The sequence below is a fragment of the Oryctolagus cuniculus genome, chromosome 8 (assembly GCF_051225735.1).
Source record: "Oryctolagus cuniculus isolate XC-2025 breed Fujian yellow rabbit chromosome 8, ASM5122573v1, whole genome shotgun sequence".
In the NCBI taxonomy this organism is placed as follows: domain Eukaryota; kingdom Metazoa; phylum Chordata; class Mammalia; order Lagomorpha; family Leporidae; genus Oryctolagus; species Oryctolagus cuniculus.
This window is the reverse complement of record NC_142874.1, coordinates 14538298-14554483: the sequence shown is the minus strand read 5'-3', so window position 1 is coordinate 14554483 and position 16186 is coordinate 14538298. Positions and strand designations below refer to the sequence as shown.

Genomic DNA, 16186 nt, shown 5'->3' with positions numbered 1-16186 from the left:
TGTCTCCCGGAGTGCTACATTCACACTACGACTCATCATGTGGACAGCTGTGACGTACCTGACAGTTCAAGGTGTCGTGGCGGTAATCCCTTGTGAAAACTCCACACACCACTGAGCCTTTCAGCAGTGCTTTAGTAAACAAATTGTAGACAGTTCCCACCACCTGGTTAACCAGAGCCTGGAGTCACAAAAGACAGAGTGAGCAGCTACTCAGTAAACTATCAACAACACTGCAAAAAACTGGTTCAAGTAAACCCACGTCTGGAACCACTGATACGCAACAATGCAGTACCGAACTGGTAACAATTCTGCCCTAATAAGGCAACACCTCACAGCAAATCCTTCCACCGATTCCATTTAAGTTTTCTAAATGTTATATAATACAATGCAGTGCCTGTTGATGGGATGGCCAGCAACAAAAACACAAACAGTGGTTCCTCGTCCCGTCAGTGTAATGTGTGCTGATACAGGTAAAATTAGACGGCGCCTGTATTTTACAACGCTGTACAGTAATGGGTGCAGCACTGAAGCTCACTAAGCTTCCGCGTCCTCATCAGTGAAGGACGTGGCTTGTGGGACGCAGGGCCCCTCCCCACAGTGGCTTCCTCACAGTGCAGCTGTAAGCCTGGGAATTAAGTATTTTGCTAGGGAAAGTGAGAGGAAGGAGTGTACCCCAAAACCCCTTTCAAGACAAAAAGAATATTTTTTATTTCAGCAAGAGCCCTTTAACTCTACTTCACCCAGGCTGCTGCAAAGGAAGAAACCCACGGCCCCTGTAAGAATCCAGGGCTCTTCCATCAGGCACCTGCCCAACCCCAGAGCTGGTAAAACTGAGGGGAGAAGAGCCTCTCTCTCTCTCTCTCTCTCTCTCTCTCTCTCTCTCTCTCTCTTGAACTTGTCTGTCCTCTCTTAAGTACACAAGCCTGGCACCAACACCAAATCATTCCCATTAGCAAGACTCTCAGAAGTGTCCAGCCCTGTCTTTTCACAAGTGCTGGCCCTAGGGAGATTTATGAGAGAACACTAATAAACAAATGCTTGTGAATGGCACATTTACGCATCATTATTCATGCCCAGACAGTACACTGGATGCTTGGTGTGCCTCGTCTCAGGTCACGCTCGGAACAACAGCATAAAGTAAGTGGTGCCGTGTCTCCTTGCAGGTGGAAAACATGCCAGGAAACTGGCCAAGGTCACACAGCACATGAGCACCCAAGCCCATGACTGTGTGACACTGGAGGCTGGCTCCTGCCATCGGATCAGTGCGGTGCAGCGCGCTGGCCATGGTGGACATTGGAGGGTGAACCAACAGCAAAGGAAGACTTTTCTGTCTCTCTGTCCACTCTGCCTGTCAAAAAATAAAAAATAAATAAAAACCCTCTAATACAGCAGAGGACAGTGCCACAGGTCTGTAGCCTGGCTCTTGGAGTTCTTTTTAGTTCAGATTAGGGAAACCTCATACTGATACGGAATTACCAAAACCTGCTGCTCTTTTCATTTCCATGTTTCATTAATTATGGTCAGTGAATGATTAAGGTGTAGAAAGGCAGTTTTTCAAAAAATGAATGCAAATACATAATAGGATCCATGACACATCATGATGTATTATGAGTGACTGTGGTTGAACAATTGAACAACCCAAAAACAACACTACTTAAAAAAAAAAAAAAAAAAAAAAAAAACAGTATATTTTTGCCAAATATACATCAGGCACCTATTTTGTTATGTGAATTATGTGGCTGCACAGAATTGGAGTGTATAGTTGGGTTCTTGTTTGTTTTGTTTTTGCTTTTGTTTTTTTATTTGAGGGGCAAAGACACAGATAGACAAAGACAGGTCCCATCTGCTGGTTGACTCCCCAAATGCCTAGAAACTGGGAACTCAATCCAGGTCTTCCCTGTGAATGGCAGGATCCCAATCACTTGAGCTTTCACTGCTGCCTCCTAGTGTGCATTAGCAAGAGCTGGAGTCAGGTGCTGCATGTGACACCCAAGCACTATGGTTTGGGACATGGCATCCTGACCAATGGCTTCACAACCAGGTCAAACTGCTGCTTCTCAATGCATTGCTTCCCACACTCCATTTAAGAGAACCAGTGTATCTGTCACTCAACTGACTCTTCACTGCATTGCTTTATCTCTTGGGCCAAGACATGATTTACTTTTCTTGTCATTAAGTCGCTTTCTAGAACAACAGGCATTTTCAAAATTTGTCGCACACAATGAGGTCAGAACACACAGTTTCACCGAAGCGTCTTTGCCTTTCCATATGACAGATCTTTTAGAGAAATACCTGCCACGTGTCTGGTATAAAATGATGCACCCAGGGATCTGGATCACTTCTTTCTTCTCGGAACAAGTAAGGGCCCATGTGTGTTAACTGAAACCGAGCAGCTCCCATGTGAACTGAGTATTTAGAAATATCCTTCTCAGCACCTGACTCCTTCCCCTAAAATAAGTATGGTGCATTAGACCTTTGTACAACTTTACAATTCCTAACCTGGGCATGCAGGAATTATTCCCAATCCTGTTGTAGTTTGCTTTGCATCAATGAGATTATTGTTTCATGTTCTTTCAATAAACTGCAAATCTTAAAACTGGATAACCCAATTTTGGAGTTACCAGAGGGTAAAAGTGCCACTCAACTTAATATATCATTACAATGGCACAGGGAAAATTGAGGCTATATTCAGTATAATTTTTTAAATATCATTTTTATGGCAAGAACATGTTCCATGGCATATAAGTAAAAGACAATATAAAATTGATCTTTTGTTACAAATTAGTAAAATCTTTGATAACTGTTCCACAATTATTACACACACACACACTCACACACACATACACACACACTAAAACTGTATTTCCTTTAAGGAATTTTTTCTGACCTTACATCTTTGGTAAAAATAAATATCTCTGTAAAGATCTATATAACAAGTACCTATCATCTTACAAGTCAAACTATTTTACTCAGAGAATTCCACCCAATGGGTCAACAACTCTTACTACAGGGCCTCAACATCACAGGAAATTCATGTGCTTGGCTGAGCCTCCATTCTCGGAGTTCTGACAAAACTGGATTATGATCATATTAGCCATGCATGGAAAACATAAACTTCTGTGCCAAAGTGTTCTGTCTGTCAATCAACACCAGGACATGTTTGGACACAATGATGGCTTGGAGCAGAGAAGACTTCATTTAAAAATTGCCAAAAATATTAATTGAAAATGTTTAAAAACAAGCTTTTTAAAATTTATTTACTTTCTCATTTAAGAAATTGAAAAGTATTCTATAGAGTACATGTCCCATAATTTCTTTATCCAGTCTACTGTTGATGGGCATTTGGGTTGGTTCCAGGTCTTAGCTATTGTGAATTGAGCTGCAATAAACATTAATGTGCAGACAGCTTGTTTGTTTGCCAATTTCATTTCCTTTGGGTAAATTCCAAGGAGTGGGATGGCTGGGTTGTATGGTAAGGTTATATTCAGGTTTCTGAGGAATCTCCAGACTGACTTCCATAGTGGCTTAACCAGTTTGCATTCCCACCAACAGTGGGTTAGTGTCTATAGAATACTATACAGCAATCAAAAACAACAAAACCCGGTCATTTGCAACAAGATGGAGGAATTTGGAAAACATCATGCTGAGTGAATTAAGCCAGTCCCAAAGGGACAAATATCATATGTTCTCCCTGATCGGCGACAACTAACTGAGCACCAAAGGGGAAACTAGTTGAAATGAAATGGACACTATGAGAAACAGTGACTTGATCAGCTCTTGTCCTGACGGTTGATGCACAATGTAATACTTTATCCATTTTAGTATTTTTTTGTTTTAGTATCATTGGTTGAACTCTGTAATTAACACACAATTATCCTTAGGTGTTTATATTTTAACTGAAAAGTGATCCCTGTTAGGAATTTGGAAAACATTATGCTGAGTGAAATAAGCCAATCCCAAAGGGAAAAATACCACTTGTTCTCCTTGATAGGTGACAACTAACTGAGCACCAAAAAGGAAACCTGTTAAAGTGAAATGAACACTATGAGAAACGGTGACTTGATCAGCCCTCACCCTGACTGTTGATGAGCAACTTGATATGTTATCCCTCTTAGTATTTTTTTTTGTTTGTTCTACTTAATACTTTTGGTTGAATACTGTAATCAATACACAATTCTTCTTAAATGCTGAAACTTAACTGAAAAGTGATCACTGTTAAATATAAGAGTGGGAATAAGAGAGGGAAGAGATGTACAATTTGGGACATGCTCAAGCTGACTTACCTCAAACGGTAGAGTTAGAAACATACCAGGGGATTCCAATTCAATCCCATCAAGGTGGCATGTACCAATGCCATCTCACTAGTCCCAGTGATCAATTTCTGTTCACAATTGATCATAATGATAGGACTAAGAACCAAAGGGATCACATAAACAAGAATAGTGTCTGCAAATACTAGCTGATGGAATAAAAAAGGGAGAGAATGATCCAACATGGGAAGTGAGATACACAGCAGACCCATAGAATGGCAGATGTCCTAAATAGCACTCTGGCCTCAGAATCAGCCCTTAAGGCATGCAGATCCAGCTGAAAAGCCCATGAGAGTATTTCAGGCATGGAAAGCCAATACACTCTGGGAAAAAAAAAAAAAACCTAAATGAAAGACCTCCGCTAGTGAGATCCCAGTGGAAAGAATGGGTCATCAAAGAAGGAGGTACCTTTCTCTGAAGGGAGGAAAGAACTTCCACTTTGACCATGGCCTTGTCTAAAAATTATCAGAGTCAGTGAACTCAGGGGACTCCCATAGCCTTGGCATCTTATGACAAGAGCCTAGGTTGATTACTGATGCCATAAACAAGAGTGTCAATTTGTTAAGTCAACAACAGGAGTCACTGTGCACTTACTCCTCATGTAGGATCTTTGTCCTTAGTGTGCTGTACATTGAGATTTAATGCTATAACTAGTACTCAAACAGTATTTTTCACTTTATGTTTCTGTGTGGGAGCAAACTGTTGAAATCTTTACTAAATGTATGCTTAACTGATCTTCTGTATGTAAACAGAAATGAAAATGAATCTTGATATGAATGGAAGGGGAGAGGGAGTGGGAAAGGGGAGGGTTGCAGGTGGGAGGGACATTATCGGGGGGAAGCCATTGTAATCCATAAGCTGTACTTTGGAAATTTATATTCATTAAATAAAAGTTTAAAAAAAAAGAAATTGAAATGTAATAGCAGTTTTGGTCATGCAATGTTTAAGCAAATATCCTATTTCAAATCTACAGCTGTTAGAAATAGCTAGATTCCTGTTATGATCATCACCATCAAGGTTTTTGGTTTTATTTTTTAGAGAGAGAGTTGCTTTCCTAGAGCTTATAGGTCTCCAAGTCTCTTAAAGGAGTGAGGAACAGCTCTCCTCCCTTCAGACAAACCCTATACCTGTGCAACATAAGGTAGGAATAGAATAACCAAAGGAAGGGATTCATGTGACAGACTCATAATTTCCACTCTTGATGTTCACATCCTGCATTAAGATAATTCTCTCCAATGAAATTAGTTTCTCTATCCTCATGGCTTCAAAGGCCTTGTTAAATATGTCAGTCTTCCTGATAGAAGACTTATTAGATGGGATAGTTAAATTTTGTCTGTGGCACTTGGGGAACAAAGATGTAGGGCTCCTTCCATGTTTGCGTGATAGGAAACCTGACCTCAGACCCTTAGTGAATCTACAGAATCACCAAAGACTGGTTGAAAGTATTCCTGAGATAAGCAGAGCGAGATACACCAAGGAAGGGGCCACAGGCCCTGCTGAGATTCCCAGCAAGGCTAACCTAGCAAAGACGGGTGTCCCAGTGAAGCCTAAGGAAAGTCAGAAAGCCTAAAATGTGGAGATTTGGCATAGGAAGTGGAGAGCTACCTAAGTCTCCTCTTTTTGGCTTCTCACCCTGAGCTGGTATCTCCCCACATCCCTTATATTTCTCTACTTACAGAAATATCTCCACTCTAAGACCATGCAGTACCCCAAGCATGTCTTCATAATTTCTAAAAACACTATTTTGAAGGCATTACTTGAAGAGATTTTTTAAAAAGATTTATTTATTTATTTGAAAGGCAAACTTACAGATAGAGAAAGGCAGAAGTAGAGAGAGAGAGAGGTGTTCCATCTGCTGGTTCACTCCCCAACTGGGCACAATGGCTAGAGCTGTGCTGATCCGAAGCCAGGACCCAGGAGCTTGGGCCATCTTCCATTGCTTTCCCAGGCCATAGCAGAGAGCTGGATTGGAAGTGGAGCAGCCGGGTCTTGAACCAGTGCCCGTATGGGATGCTGGCACTACAGGTGGTGGCTTAATCCTCTATACCACAGCATTGGACCCTTGAAGAGATATTTTGACCTACAATTTTCTCTGGGACCAGCATTGTGGCTCAAGGGGTTAATCTTCCACCTGCAAGGTCAGCATCCATATTCCAGTCCCATCTCTCTGCTAATGCACCTGGGAAGGCAGCATAAGATGATCTAAGTATTTAGGGATCTGTGATCCACATTGGAAAACCAGAATAGAGTTCCTGGCTCCTGGCTTCACCTTAGCCCAGGCCTAGCTATTACAACCATTATGGGAGTGAATCAGTGTATGGAAGATTTATTCTCTTCTAAAAGTTAACTAAAGATAAGGCATGACAAGAACCATGACCAAAAAGTGTTCCACTTCTATGAAATTTGCACACAAATTTTTGAAACAATGAACATATGAATAAAATACAAAAAAAATTTCAGACAATGACATATGTGAAAGAGTTATCTGTAACCCCAGTTCTTTGCAGCTCAATTCACAATAGCCAAGATACAGAATCAACCCAGATGTCCAACAACTGATGACTAGATAAAGAAATTATGGTTTATATACAATATGGAGTACTACTCAGTGATAAAAAAAAATGAAATCTTGACTTTTGCAACAAAATGGATGCAACTGGAAACCATTATACTTGGTGAAGTAAGCCAGTCCCAAAAAGACAGCTACCATATGTTTTTCCTGATCTATAGTAACTAACATAGTACTTAAAATGTAATGCATTGGAATTAAATTGACATTTTGAGATTTGATGACTGTTTACAGCCCTGTCTCTACTGTTAAGGGACAGTGTTTTTTTTTTTTTTTCCTTCATACTACTTGTTGAACTATTTAGGGTAGCAGGGTTAATCTTAGGAATTTAAAGTAAACTGAAAATATATCATTGTAAAAGTTGAGAGTGGGAACAGGAGAGGGAAGAGGAAGAACAGTTGGAGCATGGGTGGGAAGGAGGGTATAGTATCACCATGTTCCTAAATCTGTATATATGAAATTCACAAAATTTGTATACCTTAACATTTAAAAAAAAAAGGAGAGAAATAAGGACATGTCTTAGTGGCTTCCTGGGTAGGGAGAAGAGTGGAAGAAAGGCTACACAATACTGGATGGTCTCCAGTGAAGACTCACCACAGCGTTGCATTCATCTGGCACAGGCACATGGAAAAGCAGCAGCCTGGCTATGAGCTGAGGGGATGAACTACCAAAAACAGCTGCCACAAAACTCCGCAGCAAACATAGTTCTCTGTACTCAACAGAATCTGTTGGAACTAGTAACAAAGGTAACTAGGAACCCAATGCGTATAGCCCTGGCATCCTGGGTAAGATGGGAAGTCAGCTGTGTGGATAACTATGAATCCTAGAAAAATACAGTCATAAACATTAGACCTGTGTCTATACAGTATAATGCATGGTTAACTGTGAACTATTAGCTTAATCTAATGTATACTGATTCTCAATATATTCAGAATATACAGTTCTGGTGACAGGTATTGATTCTCAATATATCCCATAAAATATTTCACAGGCACACACACACACACACACACTCACACGAATGTCAAATAGTATCTTCCGTGGCATTTACCTGAGGACATAACATGTGTGCCAAGTTGTCAAAACCGATATATTTTAGATATTTGGCTAATTTTTGCCTGTGTGTATTCTGTAACAATTCTGAGTATTTCTTGTGCAGTATGTGAATCCTCTTATCATCTGAATTACCACATTTATATCTTTGGATTCTGCTTCTGTTGAAGTAAAACAATTGCATGACCTAAGTGAAGCAAGAGAGTGATAACAACCCACACTCTACCCCAGCGCTGACTTAATTTTAAGATTTTAAAGAAAGCATATTCACATGAACCACTCACAATAATCAAAGAACTCACAACTCCCAGTTCTGCATGACAATTAAAAGTGTGGGCTCTTAGATTCTAAAAGTGCTGCTAGACTTAGCAAGCGAAAAACAGGATGCCTGCTTTGACAAAAACTACAGGACACATATTCACAAAATTCATCACATACCTGAAATGCAAACTTAACGCGCCTGTTTCTGACATAGAAACATGGCAAATTACTTCTCTCAGCCTTGTTTTCTTTCTCTGTATAAGGGAGATATTAACCACAGGGCTCACCTCACATGGTTATTATCAAGATTAAACAAAATAATCTACATAAAATGATACAATAATTTCCTAAGAACATGACCATTCTATACTCTTTTATTACTCTTCTAATAATTACTTTTCTGTGACCACAATTAAGAGATAAGTATTTTTTTATCTTATCTCCAATCAAAATTTCTCATTCTCTGGCCTTCAGCCACAACACTGTGGTTATATCCCAATTTATTACTTATTCAATTTGTGCATATAGATTGAAGTAGACTTTTCACTAAAAATATTACTGTGTCACTGACATTCAGGCACATAATTGGTTCTCCTAGGGCTTTACGTATTATATCAAGATAGGAAGCCTATCCCAAAGAATTGTGAGAATTTAACAATTTTATGTGTGTGTGTGTGTGTGTATGGTATTTGGCCAATGGCTGGCTATGAAGAACTGTCTGCTGCATTGACTTTTGAATTGACTCTTTCCACTAATGCCTTTCACACACAAACAACTGTGGATCCAACAAGAGGAAATCCTTCTAATTTTTAAGACTTCAAAAGAGTTCCATAATCACAGAAGAATCAATGCCAGCTCTTTTGCTGTCCTTATTAATCTCTGATTTCAAGAAACTTCTAGAATTGATGTCCTTATATACCTGGTTTTAGACAGCATTCTTTCCATAATTTGAAACAGGCATCCAATCCAACCATTTCTGCAATAAATTTTACAGATTTAACAGCACATATCTGGAGAAAATCTTCTAGTCTTTTGATTCCAGAGTGAAGATTCTCTTTAATTTCTTTTTCAATAGAGAGAGACAAATTATTCCATCTCTCTTCCTCCTTTTTCTCTAGTTTAGCTAGTTGTCTCTTTTGATTTTCTTCAATAAGTTTTTCTGCATTTTTCTTCTAAAAAATAGAAATAAAATTAAATAAACATAAAAGCAGTTGTTTCCAGATTAATACTTTTTATATTTGGAAGGAAATATTTAATATCTTGGACTATTAGTTTAGCATTCAGAGCACTTAAGGACATCAAATTGGACCTTTGGTGTTGCAAAGAATTAAATGTAAATATCTTTTTTTATACACAAAGATGGTAATTGGCTATTCCTTTTCTCTATCTTCTCAGCTGTTAACCCCTTAGTCCATTATACTGAAAGCCAGTGTTTAGGCAGTCCAGATCTGTGCTGAGTCTAAGAAACACCCAACAAAGGTCCAATGAGGATAAGTATCTTTTATATGACCAGACCAACTGGTAAAATTACAAAAACTCCCTGGAGTGTGACACATTGCACTGTATAGAAATCAAATACAACTCTTGTGCAGTGGTAGCCAAGAGAACAGGATATGATGAAAGCAGTTATGAATAGATAAAAAGCAGACCTAAAATTGCAATAGCTGGAATACTGCTTGCAATGGAAAATGCCACCATGACCATTCTCTGGCTAACTCTCTTGTCCAGTTCTCCAGGCTCATCTTTACTTAGCCCAGCCTTCCACCCCCAGCATGGAAATACAGGCCATCTAAGAATCTGAGCACTTAAACTGATCTTCTGTATATAAAGAGAATCGAAAATGAAAAAAAAAAATGTAATTGTGGAATGTATAAAAAAAAAAGAATCTGAGCACTAGCAAATGACACCAGCTCCTCAGGGGAGTGCACACCCTACGCAAGAGGAGAAAGTATGCTTGCAGAGTACCATCTACAGGATAACAGCCCAACGACTGCACTTCCTAAAGCACCAAAAATGAGCACTAAGAAAATGTGTTTAAGCAAATACAGAGGGGGCTTCAGAAATGCACCAAAATGTATATTATTTAAAAAAATGCTTGGATTTCAAAATTTTTGCACTGAAATAAAGTTATCTAATTTTATTGGAACATAAACTTTTCAATATCTATTAATTTAAACTTTATTTGAAAGGCAGAAAGACAGAAAGATGAAAAGAGATCTCCCATCTGCTGGTCCACTCCTCAAATGCCCACAATAGTCAGGGCTGGGCTGGGCTGGGCTGGGGTCTTCTATTTGAGTGGCATGGACCCCAGTGTTTGAGTCATCCTCTGCTGCTTCCCAGGGTGTGCGCTATCAGGAAGCTGGATGAGGAGCAGAGCAGCCAGAACTTGAACCAAGCACTCCAACACGGGATGCAGGCGTCCCAAGCAGCAACTTAAGTAGTGTGCCAAAGGCCCACTCTCCCACGAACTTTCTGAAGTTCCCTCATCATAGGTTTTAGCAGTCAATAAGCAAAATAATAATAACAATGGCAAATAGTAAAGGAGATAAAACAGAAAGTCACAGGGGAAGAAACACAAATAGACTAATACTCATATCACTGGTATTTGAATTTGCAATCAAAATCTCTTGTTGAGATGATGTTAAACAAAAAAGCAGGCACACTCACAGAATGCTACTGGGTATCTCTGTGGTTAAACAGAAAAGAGCACCAGGGTTATAACAGTAAAATAATGCACACGTATTAAAGATTAAAAAGGAAACATAGAAAAATAAACATGGAATATTATGCAAATATTAAAAGCGAAAGTTTATTTTTCACTCATTGCAATGAAAAGTTTTAGAAAGCACACTGTTTAATGGGAAAAAAGTATAAAGCCATATGTAAACTGTAAACTATGCATGTAGTAAGAGTGTATAGACTGGAAGTGTTTGGAAGGATGTTCACCAAAGTTAATAGGACCAGGTCTTTGAAGAAGGTAAAATGTTAGTTATTTTTCACACTTTAAGTACCTTTGTGAATAGCCTGAATTAGCTCTGTGTGTGTGTGTGTGTGTGTGCTCGATTTTTCTATTAAAGTTGCTTAAAATTTGGGAAATAACATACTATTGTGAATTTATTGTATATTTAATGATATAGAAAGAAGTCAGCTATACTATTAGTAGATGTGGAATACATATAGAAAAAACAACAGACAATACAGGACTGCACAGGTGTATGCCAAAATATTCACAGTTACTTGTGGGACATGAGAATGTGGAGTTTTCTTTTCTTTTCCTTACTTGTTTTTCTATATTCCAACAAAGAAATAACTAAACAAACCACGACATTGCCATATTATGGAGGAGTATCCATCCACAAAATTATGTTGCAAAAGATGTTTAATAACATTGGACAGAAGTGTGACTGTGAGGGAATTCACCAAAGCATTCCCAGTGCTCAATTCTATGATGGTCCCATTAGGATTTTGTTTTCTTTGTTACACCTCCCTTCATTTTCCCAGTGTTCTAAAAGGAGAATAAGGTCCTTTATCTGCTATAATTCATGGTTAGTACTTGGGAGTACTTTTTTAAACAAAATATTTTTTTCTCCAATAACATGAGATTACCAGTGTTGCCATGCTGAGTAAAGTTAACGCAGGTCTCACAGGGTGGGAGTAGAGTCTCCAGACCCCCACAGCAATGAGCTCTGCTAGCCCAAGAACGCACCTGATGCTGTCTTTTCTTCTGCCCAGAAGAATTTGCTGGAGATGGCAGCGAGCCCGCTTTTGTAATCTTTACTGATCTGTTACTTCCTACCAAAGACCTTCCAAACACATGATAAAAATGATACAGTTTCTGTGTATCTCTTCTTTCTTTGGCATCTTTGGATTTAGCTGAGGGAAATAAAGTTATTAAAATATCATGACTCTACTGTTGATATATAAAAGCTGCATTCCTAGAGCATTCATGAGAAAGGCTTTGACAAATCCCCTGAGAAACTCATAATATTCTAATTAGAGGCTATTACTATTATAGAGATTGAGATGTGGAAATGTAAAGTAAAATTATTGAACCATATTTAAATATCATGAGATGATCCAAATTAACATCTGTTATTGGGGCTGGCATTGTGACTCAGAGTTAGTTAATCCATTGCTTGCAACACCAGCAATGGTGTTGTACTGGTACTGAGCACCAGTACAAGTCCTGGCAGTTCCACTTCTGATCCAGCTTCCTGCTAATACACCTGGGAAGGCAGCTGAAGACAGTCCAAGTACTTGGGCCCCTGCCACCCATGTGGGAGATCCTGGTGGAGTTGCAGGCTCCTGGCTTTGGCCTGCCCCAGCCCAGCCGTTGTGGCCATTCGCAGAAAAAACCAGCAGATGGAAGATCTCTCTCTCTCTCTCTCTCTCTCTCTCTCTCTCTCTCTCTCCCCCCTCTCTGTAACTCTGCTTTCAAATAAATAAAACACATCTTTTTAAAAATCACATCGGTTATTTACTTATTCATTTTATTACAACTACTAAGCATTATGGGTGCATCCCATAGAGTAAGTCGAGGGTGAGATATGACCTGCTCATCCTACAACACATCAAAGCCACAAAAGAAAACACCTGCTCTTGGACATGGTTGCTGTCTCTGGACACAGGATCAAAAACGAAGCACATGAGCACTGCATGAACTTGGAAACAGAGTTTCTAAAAACTATACCCAAATTTGGCCAGAAACATTTGGCTACAACCACTCAGCCAGATTCTTGTTCGAGGAGAGAATGGACTCTGGAAACAAGATGTCACCAGTTCCCAGACCACTCTAAGCCTGCGGCAGCGCTGAACTCAAAAGCCTTTATCGCTGGCAACACCCATGGCCTCAGGGTGAGTGTCAGCAACTCACCCATCCACACTTACTACATATACCACGTCCTGAAGAAAATTAGAGGCCTGACCAGGTGTTTTCACCAGCTTTTTATCATTAGAACAAAATACCTGAGAAAACTAACTTCAGGGGGCCTCTGCACCCACGTGGGAGCCCTGGAAGAAGCTCCTGGCTCCTGGCTTCGGATCGGTGCAGCTCCGGCCGTTGCAGCCAATTGGGGAGTGAACCAGCGAACCGAAGACCGATCTCTCTCTCTCTCTCTCTCTGCCTCTCCCCGCTCCAACTCTGCCTTTCAAATACATAAGTAAATCTTTAAAAAGAAAACTTAACTTCAGGAAGAAAAAAGGGTTACTCTGCATCACGCCCAGATTGGGCAGCCCCATGGTTCAGGCCGTGCTGAGGGTCCAGGCAGGGAATGGAGCTCAGGTGGAGGAGGGTTGCAGGGCAGCTGAGCCAGGAAGCTACAGAGCAACGGGGGTCCAACCGGGCTCCAGCAACCAACCCCGCTGAGAACCACCGTCGGAAGGCAGCCCCACGCCCTCAACATCATCACTGCATTAAGCGGGCACATCCGGTTCAAACCACAGCTCCACTCTCCCGCTAACTCCCCGACTGCTCTGAGGCCGTTCCTGGGACCGCTCTACGAGAACTGAACAGAAGATGCCAGAAGCCAGGAACGCAGTTCCAGCTGCTCAAGGCCCCAGCGGGCCACCCAGCCACGGAGCGCACGACGAAGGTGGAAGCAAAAATCCTTCCCCTTAAACATGTACCTGAGCGCCGGGCTCACCCGGGCAGACGTTTAAGCAGCCTCCCCTTGCTCTTCGGTTCTGGGAAAGACGAAACCCCTAGCGCCTCACCGACTTGTCTGACGTCACTGGGGCTCTCAGGCTGCTTCGGTCACCAGCCCTTCCCACTTCTGGTCACAGCCTGTCCCACTTCCGGCAGGATTCTCCGCATGATTCCGGTGTGGCTAGAGTCTCCCCCAGTCCTCCCGGCGGACACCTGGACACCTCCCTCCCTGCCTTTTGCTCCCAACTGTACCACTCCCTAGAATTTTCAGTAAGGACCTCTCTCATGGCTGCTCTCATCCCGCCTCTCCCTCTGCTCTAGGAGTGCTACAAGACCAAGTCCAGAGCCCAGCACAGAGCCAAGGACAGGGACAGGGCACGCCTGAATTCAGACACTGAATACATCCAGAGATTGGCAGCACCAGTCAGGCCGCTAGTGTCCACACCCTGAGGAATCGTACTTATGCGTCATTGGTCTTTTTCTCTGTATGTATCTGTGTATACATACCTCTATCCATTTTCCTCACCAGTTTGAAATCCAAGAAGACAAGTTTACAAACTATATTGGTTCATGGTGTCTTACCACCCAAAATAATTCTTTGGTGATTTAAATATTTTTTATTAATGAATACAATTATGAACCAATGTTTTATAACAAGTAATAAATACAATTATTAATTTTGGCAATTACAACACTATGTGCCTGATTAGTATAAACACCAGGTCCTGTGAAACAATACAGTGAGGATTTTTATGCAAACCAGCAAAGAACAAAAGGAATTTCAATAATAACATATAAAGTAACTGTTGTAACAATCTAAGAAAATTAGAAAGCTAGACACAATGACTTGGCTGCACACAATGACTTTTTTCCCCTCAATGGATTTATGAGAATTTTTCATCCTACAGAAACTAGCTTTTGCCCATTTCTGTATCTGCAAGCCACTGGGAGTGCATACAGTGGTAGAGAGAGGGGAGACTATAAGTGAGACGTCACTATCCCCAGATGAGTAATTTTTCCCTTCTACACATGATGCTTGTTTAAATAAGAAAACTGCTGGAAACATTCCCTAGTATGAATTATACTCACCACTATCGCTGCTTTTTGTCCTTTCAAAATCATCACTTAGAGGTCAAGAGGAATGCCAATGTATGAGCTCATCAAACTCTCTCTTCTTAGAAAGACAGGTGATAGCTGGGTCATCACTGCGGTGGGAGGGAGGGAGTATAATTTAGAAAACACACGTGTAGGTCAGTGTTCAATTAAGACCCCACTTGAGATGCTTGTATCCCATACCCAGGCACCTCGGTTTGTGTCCCAGCTCCCATTCTGATTGCAATTTCCTGCTAACCCACAATGGAAGGCAGCTGATGATGGGTCAAGTATACTTGGATATCTGCAACCATGTGGGAGACCTGGATTGGATTCCAGATGCCTTGCTTCCACCTGGCCAACCACTGGTGTTGCAGGCATTTGGGGGGTGAGTTAGCAGAAGGAAGACCTCTCTCTCTCTCTCTCTCTCTCTCTCTCTCTCTCTGTGTGTGTGTGTGTGTGTGTCTCCCTCTCTAACTTTCAAGTAAATAAATAAATCTTTTTTTAAAAAGCAGCTTTTTTATTTGTGTGTATGTATGTGTATTTGTGTAATATTTCAAACATAGAGAAAATATTAGAGAATAAATGATAACCATGAATCTACCATGCATTCATTCATAAGACATCCATTAAGTCCTAATTATATGCCAGAAACTCGTATGGATGCTAAGAACATATCAGCGTACAAAATAGAATAAAAATCTCTTCAATGAGTGTTTATTTATTTGTTTTATTTGAAAGGCAGAGAGACAGACAGTGCACCCACCACTGGTTACTCCCTACTGGCTGGGGCTGGCCTGGGCTAAAGCTGGGAGCCAGGAATTTAATCCAGCCTCCCACATGGGTATCAGGAATTCAACTACCTGAACCATCACTGCTGTCTTTCAGGGTGCACAGAAACATGGCACCAGAATCGGGAACAGAGCCAGGAAGTGAATCTAGGTGCTCCTAGAAGCACAGGAGCATGTTAAACACTAGGCCAGACATGAGCCCTTTACAGAGTTCATATATTCAGAGACTTACAGACAATAAAGAAATGCAAAGGTAAAATACACACTATGGTAGATGGTGCATGATACGGATTAAAAATCACACAGAGAGACAGAGGAGGAGGAGGAGAAGGTGCCACTTTAAGCAGAGTGGTGAAGAATGCCTGGCTGAGAAGCTATGGGAGCAGAGGGTACAAAGTTGTCTGGCTCAGAACATTGCCAACCAACAGAAACACAGGCAGAAAGGCTGTGAGGGGGCCAACGCAGT

The 16186-nt window shown here is 40.8% G+C and overlaps 2 long non-coding RNA genes across 3 annotated transcripts in view; one reads left to right on the top strand and one right to left on the bottom strand.

The window, feature by feature from the left end:
• Window positions 1–16186, top strand: part of LOC149124837 (uncharacterized) — a 339759-nt gene that overhangs the window by 82992 nt on the left and 240581 nt on the right. The gene's annotated exons all lie outside the window — the stretch shown is intronic.
• LOC103346301 (uncharacterized) lies at window positions 56–15044 on the bottom strand. 2 transcript variants are annotated; one of them, XR_007918005.3, is made up of 6 exons: window positions 14927–15044; window positions 11900–12066; window positions 9113–9365; window positions 7931–8093; window positions 2293–2448; window positions 56–178 (listed from the first exon to the last, which is right to left on the bottom strand). It is a non-coding gene; the product is annotated as an uncharacterized LOC103346301 (long non-coding RNA). The 2 variants fall into 2 exon arrangements; XR_515766.4 differs by lacking the exon at window positions 14927–15044 and adding an exon at window positions 13819–14415.